The sequence below is a fragment of the Ctenocephalides felis genome, unplaced genomic scaffold (assembly GCF_003426905.1).
Source record: "Ctenocephalides felis isolate EL2017-DRISC unplaced genomic scaffold, ASM342690v1 CF-g0.4_SCAFFOLD_01492, whole genome shotgun sequence".
NCBI lineage: Eukaryota > Metazoa > Arthropoda > Insecta > Siphonaptera > Pulicidae > Ctenocephalides > Ctenocephalides felis.
In genome coordinates, this window is record NW_020537646.1 from 12,142,173 (window position 1) to 12,151,271 (window position 9,099).

Here is a 9,099-nt window from a genome sequence, read left to right on the forward strand (position 1 = left end):
TCATCATACAAGTAATATTGATACATTTGAATTCGAAAACTCATTGAAAAGCTTCACAAATCTAATTTATTTAAGTATATAAAAGAAAAATGAAGTAGGTTTCATGTTTCATGGTCGATTTGAAGTACTAGGTATAGTACACTTATATAGATTCATACTATCACTCATACCAACATTAATACAACAGCGCCAACTATTCATAACTAACATACCTTAATACTTCCTCAATGAATTCCTTAATTTCATACCAAATCAATATATCTAAGTTCAATCAATCAGTATCAATAATCTCTAAGTTTCTAAGAAATTAAAGGTAACATCTAAATGAAAAGGTTTGCTCAAAATGCAAAAAAATTGACTAACAATTTCCAGTTTAAAGCAATTTTTGTAGTAAAATATTTGTTTACTAATATAATAAAATTTCATTCCTGGTATCAGTTTAAAGCTATCGGTGGTGCACGTAGTGTTCTGGACACGATGCAAAATATTTTAATCATCCTGAGCTATTTCCAATCAGCTTTGATCAGCTTTGTATTTCCTATATCCACGGAAACTCTTTCATCAAAGCGAAAGGCGCATAGTTCAGTATTAATTTGCTTGAAATTTTGGACGAACATCCCTAATTACTATGTAGACTATATTTTAGTTCAAAGTGTTGTTTTACAAGCGTAAAGTAATTTTAAAGTTTATTGCAAATATTTGGGGCGGATCGATTTTAGCAATATTATAAAGGTAAGAGGATAATGGAACTATGAAAAGTAGGAGTTCGAAATATTTGTAAGTAAGTAGTATATAGTAAATTCTTACTTGTACTTTATAATTACTCATATTTATTGTTACAAAAATACAGCAGCTGTATTTGTGTTCATCTTCAGTAAAAAGTAATGAATGTATAGAAATTAAGTTCTAATACTAATATCATTGCTATTGTATTATGAACTTAAATATGTATCAGAATATACTAGAACTACGACAACATTAGAAATTTTTAGAAAAACTAGTGGTGCATGGAATTGTGTTTTTAGGCAAATTGCTGGAACTTCCCGTATCGTAATGACATATTCGATTATGAAGAATATTAAAATTTTTTATATAAATTACAATGAATACTGTAATTTTCATCATTCTTATTAAAACAGAATATAAGAGCTTAAAAATTGAAAAAAATATTCAAATTGGATGCTTAGTTCTCTCTAAAACTGGCATTTATTGCATATTCAATTTCGAATTTTCGAAACTGCTGGACCTGCCTTTGCCAAAAACTAATCAGCACTAATCCTCATCAGTAGGAATCGATTGCTTTTTCAATTATTCAAATCAGTCGATCGTTACTTTTGAAAACGTCGACAAAAAATTGTATCCACACTCACACACAAACATTTTTTTGTAGTATGCCAAGACGATCAGAAACCTCTAAAACGTGAAGATATGTAAAAAAAATATTTTCGATTTTTGACTCAATACTATAAATTACCCAATGGAAAGTTGAAAATACAGTAGCTATAAGATTTTCAATAACAAAGTTATAAATTAATAGAAGTATGATTAATATAGTACTGATATCACCATTTACTTATTATGATATTAGTACTATTATTATATAATTTATTTATTAATAATTTTATTAGTACTATTAAAACTTAAATATATATACTAGAACTTCTATTACATTAAAAAATTTAAGAAAAATGTATAAAAAACCTTTGGATCAATAAGACGATTCACACTTTTTTTAGTAGAAATAGCAATCAGTAAAAAATGTTTCATCAAAATATATGATGAACTGGAAATTAATATCGCTGTGCAAAAAAGTAATATTTAATGAACGTTCATGATTGATTTCTGCATATTAAATGAGATGAAACGATTCTCTAATAAAACTGAACTCTGCTCGAACTATGACGATATAATTAATTTTAACTCTTCTGAATAGATAAAAATTGTAATCAACATGAAATATTAAAAGAGTAACTTGACAACGAAAATGGACAAAATCAAAAAATTATGAAACTTACAAAAGTTCAGTCAATGAGACAGTTAGAACATTATTCTTTATAGTAATTCTTCAAACACAATAACTATTCAAAGAAATTCAAAATTTATAAAGATAATAAAATTAACAAACAAATAGCAATCAGAATGTAAGTATTCTATAAGCTATTGGGATCAACTTGAACTTAAAATATTTGTGTTGGTGAATATGGCTTGTCTAGGAAACTCTCCAATGAAAGCTTTAATACTTAGAAAATCAATTGGTTGTTTTTTCTTTAATCTTTTCCTGAAAGGTTTTTTTTGGAAGAAGGCATAGTTCCTTATAACAATATTTTATTATTTGATATAAATTTTCGAAATGAAAATATATCTTTTAGATATGTTCTTTTATAATCGCGTAGGTATGGTTTTACATTAACATTTTACAATTTCACCATTAAACCAAACCGACGTCTAATAAAACCTTGTTTCAAAGGTATTTACTACAAAGCTTAGCGTCGAAGAGATAAATTACAATCGTGTAGAATTTCAAAACATGATACAAGGATTAAAATCAAAAGCTGACGTCGACAAAAAGTAAATTAATAATAACAAAACTACATATGTAAACCATGTGCATCACGAATTTATACCGGCAGATGATTGCAATCAGTGGAACTGTCATAGGACAGATTAGTTCGTTTGTTCCGTTTCCGAGCGGATTATGGAAGAACATATTTTAGTCAATTTTGCTGTGACTGACATTGGAATTTGTATTAAAGTACAGTATAATCTACATTTAAATGGTACATATTATATTACAAATGTATGTTGTAAATTATAAAAATTATTATAATACATGGATAGAATAATCGAAGATGAAAGACTGGTACGAAATAACAGATTTAGATGGCGTTGTTATACTCGAGCCTTCATAAGAATTGGTAGTAAAAACTGTCAAAATACTAAAATCATATTTTTTAGACTATCGAGTAGAATATAGGCTTCAACCCTTTTTTACTCGTCACAATATAGTTGGTTTAAAAATTGAACAAGGAGAACCCCAAGTTTACTTCTGGGATTTTGATGCTGCTGATTTTTCAAAATTTTATAAATAAACCGCTTTTCATTGGCCTATAATATTATAAGATACTTGGTTTGACTATCAACTCTATTGCCATGCAAAGATTCATCAAAATCCTAGAAAAATAAACCTGAAGTTCTCCGTGTGAGATTATTTTATTAGCGTTACAAAAAAAAAACTAGAAATTAACTTGTATAGAAAGTTAATCCTATTTTACATTCATAATTGTAACTTTAGATTTTGGTGCATTCAAATGCATTTTAAGTGTATATTCTATTATGAATGTTTTCAACATCGTGTCAGTTTTAAGGAAGATCCACATTAATATGCTAGAATGTAAATCTGATTTGTAATAAAGACATTGCCTTTGCGTATTGGTCTTTGAAAGCAAAATTTAACAAAAATTAATTATAACATCAAATGTTAAATTGTTGCACATATTTTCAATTTATGTACATTCAGAAATAATTTCTTATTGCCATCAGAATAAAGTTCTTTCAACACATTATCACGCCTTATTGGCATACTGCAATTGAAGCTCTCATGCATATATGGACAAGAAGTATAATAATGAACTAATGCCGACTCTAAATGAATTTTAAAGTTGAAGAAAAAATATTAAATATATAACATTCGCTATTTTTGTGAAATATTATCAAATAAAATGTTAATTAATTTGATTCGATCTATAAATTTAGCCCTTGAAGTAATGAAAAAGAAGAAAACTAAAACAAGACAAATTTTATGTAAAATAAAAAAAAAATTTATTGTTATTGTTATTGAGCACAATGTGAAATATTCCAACCAATACTGAGATCTATAAAAAGCTATTTCTTAAAATAATAAATTCAAAGAAAAAAATAGTTACATATTAATTATGGATTATTTGATATATGATGTCTTTACTATCTAAGTGCTCATTTTATAGCATTCTATAGCATTTTTCATCAAAAGATATATTCAATACAAATTAGATTTGATATTCATTTTAATTGCTTCAAAACTGAGGTATGAGGTTAAAACTATCACAGTTTCAATTGATCATTATTTATTATTAAAGCGCAAAAGTTATTCTCGTCTGGAATTCAAAGTTATCAAATGACAAAACTACTATTTATTTAATTACATAAGCAACAACAAATAATGTAATCTGCAAGTAGATAGTAAACAAAAAATTGTTTACATTTTCATTTGCGTTCAATTAGTAAGTTTTACATGTACTCAAGTGTATATTAATGGTAAATAAATAATGTTATATCAAGAGATGATCAATCATTAAAGTACATTTTACGTATGTGATCACTTGTAAATGAAGCTGATTTAATTTGTAGACATAATTAACTTATAAATTGAATTAATAATAGTAACAAGCGATGTATTTAGTCTCAACATCTGCCAAATTAAATTTTCAATTTGTTTAAAAATTTCAACACCAAAAGTCACTTTTGAATTATACAATATGATGATTATAATTTGGGTATATATAAAAATAAAAAAAATATCCGAACTACTTGTGAAAACGAAGCATTTACGTTTAAAACAATTTAAGATTACATATGATTAAAAATTAAAACTGTAATAATGACTTTTAAAGAATAATTCAACAGTGCATATTCTCTACTGCTACTATTACTACGACACAAATTTGTGTAAATATAATTTTATATAAATCAATATAAAAAATACACATATATAATTTTCACGCGTATTAGAAATATATCTGTAATAATAAATAATGGGATCAAAGATTTATAGCGCAAGGTCAGACTTCTATGGCGCCGCATAATTAATAATCTAAATTTAAAATATATGTGTTTCTTTAAAAAAATATTTTGGACCAAAAAATATTTAAGATTATTATTAATAAAAGTAATTATTAATATTCAATGAGGTTTTTAGTCATATAAAATATTCTAACTTGGACTTCTTATTAAAGTTTCTAACTCATAAAGTTTCTAACAATCTTCGAATAATTTAGATATTTGTAATAAGTTTGTATATCATTCAGAATTCGTAAAACAGAAACAAATAGGTACGATACTCACCCATCGAATTGTTTTTGAATTATTCAAATCGGATGATTTGTGCTCACGAAATCCTGGACAAGAAAATGTATCCAACATGCACATACAATCACACTCACACACACACATATTGTTTTTGAATTATTCAAATCGGATGATCTGTGCTCACAAAATCATAGATAAAAATTGTATCCAAACATGCACATACACTCACACTCACACACATATATTGTTTTTTCAATTATTCAAATCGAATGATCCATGCTCTCAAAATCATGGACAAAAAATTATATCCAAACATGCAATACACTCATAGTGTACACACACACATACATTCTTAGGTATGCCAAAATGTTTAGAAGATCCTGAAGCATAAAGATATGCAAAATTTTCAATTTTTATTTTTTTGCTTTCCTATAGCTTATCTTACGGGAAATTGAATAATAATGCATATACTTAAAATACACCAGGAATAACACAAAGAAATTTATAATTCATAATTTATACTTTCATATTCATTAAAATATATTTGAAAAACAAAAGTTTTTATATTTAAAGAGAAAAAGAATTTTAAGCTCTATGAGCTGCTGTAATGATTCTACTTTCCTACGCTGCATTTTTAAAGGCAATTTCTATTAGAATATCTCTAACAGATACTGATTATTTTTAATTTGAGGCAGATATGCCTAAAAAAACTATTATCAATTGGAAAATTATTTGTAACTATGAACTATATTTGTAAGTTAAAACCGATGTCACTACTGATGGACATCGGGCAGACCAAGGGTACCGGAGCTGAAAACTTCTGGTAGAAAGGCCAAAGCTCTAACCATTAGCCCATGGAGATCCCAATTACAACAATGTGAGAGAATAATTTTTCATCATAAAACCTTTACCTTATTTTACTGCGGATGTCAAAGTTTCTCCGGAATTTAAGTTGTGTGTGGGCTCCCATTGTTCACTCAATTCAAAGGTTTATGATAGTCATATACAGTACAGAAATTTTCTATATTCTCAAACACTCATTACAATGAGATTATTTCGGATAATAAGTTAAGACCATCCCCTTGCCGAGTTTAATTATGAACTTAAGTAGATTACGCGGGTATGTTGTATAATCTCGTAATCGCAATAACTACATCCCATTGAATTGCCTTTGCATTATAATGTTAGGAGGAAACACTTGCCTCCAACACTTCATAATAGATAAAAACATTAAAAAAATGGTAGTTTGATTACATGGGAAAACTATTTTTTATATATACAAAAAGACTCGTTTATTTTGTAAATAATTAATAATAACTTAACAAGTGAACTTAACAAATTTATGTAATTTTTCAAACATTTTTGCTGCAAATGCTCCATAAGGCTATTTTTACTTCAAATCATATCATTTTTTATATTTATATAAAGTATAAGTTGATTTCACTACTGTTTGATACAAGTTGTCCAAAAAGGAACTAAAATTAGGAATCTAATCAGTATAGTTTTTTTAGAGCTCAAAAAAAAAATTAGAAAGCTCTATAAAGTATCTGATAATTAAATGTAAATATTTTTAATGATCATATTTGGCAGACAAATGACATTTTTTTGTTGGATCCCTAAATTTATAATTTGTTCATTTCGTCAAACAATTTTTTTTCGAAAAATTCAAATCAGACGCTCCGTTTTCTCCAAAAATCAATTGCATTTTCCTGCACATTTTACTAAATATTAAATGATTTCTTGAATTCATCAAATCGTGCTCTCAAAATAATGGACATAAAATTGTATCCAACATACACCCGCACATACTACATATACACACACCCACACACACATAACCATTTTTTCTAAGGCATGACAAAATGTTCAGAAAAAAGGAAAGATAAGCAAAATTTCTATTTTCTATTTTTTACGATTACTATAACTTATACTTTGTGAATTATAATAGACTAATAAATTTAATAATGTATTTAGAGTAATTATGTGTCGCTGAAATTCTTGGATTATTTTACAAAATTGTGATTGATAAATACTTGAATTGTTCATCTTAATGTTTGAATGTTATATGTAAATTCATTCAGAAAAAATAAAATTAACTAGTTGTATATGGCATCATGCCTTAATGCAAATTGCTGGAACTTTTTGGCTGAAAGCAATTTTTAAATTTTAGAAAAAAATTTCATGACATTTTCATACAAAACTTTATTAAATTGCGCACTACCTTAAAGACAATATTAGAGCTAAAACTTTCAGAGAATAGTTTTTTATCAATTTGGAACCATTTGTGCCCTTGGGAGCAAGAAATACGAAAATGTCCATATTAAGGACCACCCTAATATATATATATATATATATATATATTAGGAATGTTATAGGGAATTTATACATTTCAACCAAAGCATCAGGAAATTAAAGGTGTAACTTTGAGATAGCACTCGTATTTGAAATGTGCGAATGGAAAAGGCGAAAAAGTGCAAAAATATTCAAAAATTCAATAGTGATATTTTATATAACAATATATTATATATATATATATATATTATATATATAGAATATAAAATATATAAAAAAAATTAATATTGCAGCCTTAAGAAGCCTAAAATGTGAAAGAAGCCTGTATGCTTTAAATAGAGAATCACAAATCAATACTTGATTATAAATTTTTAGACTGTTTTAAATGCCAAAAATCCAGTTTCCGTATTCGAATTGATAACACTAATAATTAATGGTTCTTGAACTTTTCATGTTTCCTTGGAATTCGTAGAAGTCAAAATTTGCTTATTGAGTTTACAACATCAAACGAGGTCAAGTTTGTATATAGCTGTGTTATCATTCATATAAGATGACCTTATTCCTCGAACTTGGGTAATTATGATTATGTATAAATATCTCAAATATATAAATGAATTTAATTATTATTTATACACGTTTTGCTATACATACGCACGTTTTATCAAAGCAAAATTCCAAAAATATAATTAGAAATTTTGATAATTGGTAATCAATTCCTTGAATTCCATTGAACGTCTCCTAGACCTAATTTGGATATCAAATGTATAAAATAATGAAAAAACTTCAGTTAAGGTCATCAAAATCGAATTCAATTATGTTAAAAAAATATTGATTTAAACGATACCATGTCTATATATTACATACTAAATAATAATAAATATATATGGAGCTTTAGCCGAGCTTTTACACAAACAAAAATGTATCTTTAAATTATCAACAATTAGTATTAAATTGCAAAAAAATGCAATATTTTATATAATTTTTCAATTAATTAATTTGAAGTATTTATTCTTTAATTTTTTAATTTTTATCTTTCTAGTTATTTAAATGCCATTTTTTTTTTAAAACGATTCGAAACTTCAGCCAAGCTTTTATACAAACAAAAATATATTTCTAAATCATTAACAATCAATATAAATTTGCAGAAAAATGCAATATTTTTCATATTATAATTAAATTATTATAATTTTTCAATTTATTAATCTAAATTACATTTATTTAAATGCCAAATATTTTCTTTCTGAAACTATTACTGTAATAATCTGTATTTCTTGATGCTTGATGTTCTTGATCCTAAAAAATAGTTAAGCTTATTTTTTTGTAGAATAATTTCTGTGAAGACAATTTTTCAAAAAATAATATAATTATTAATTGTAAAATTTTCAAATTTTTAAAATACAATTTCTGAATTCCAAAATAGTATCCTAACCCTAATTATGGTTATCAAGATTGGCGTTTTTAATCAGAATAAATAATGTCATATCAAACTCATTTTTTAAACGATTCAATGATGTATCGTCTTTTTGTTTATACATTTCAATTTCTATAAAAGTGATCATATTGAAGCTTTTCGTGAGCTTTTGCAAATTAACAACACAAATTTTGTCAGTAACAATAATTGTAATATTGCAGACAATGGAAACAATAGTCCATACTTCTTGATACTAACCACATATGAAAATTAATGGGCAAAATTTCAAAAATAATTAAAAAAATGTGATCTTTGATAATAATTACTTCAAT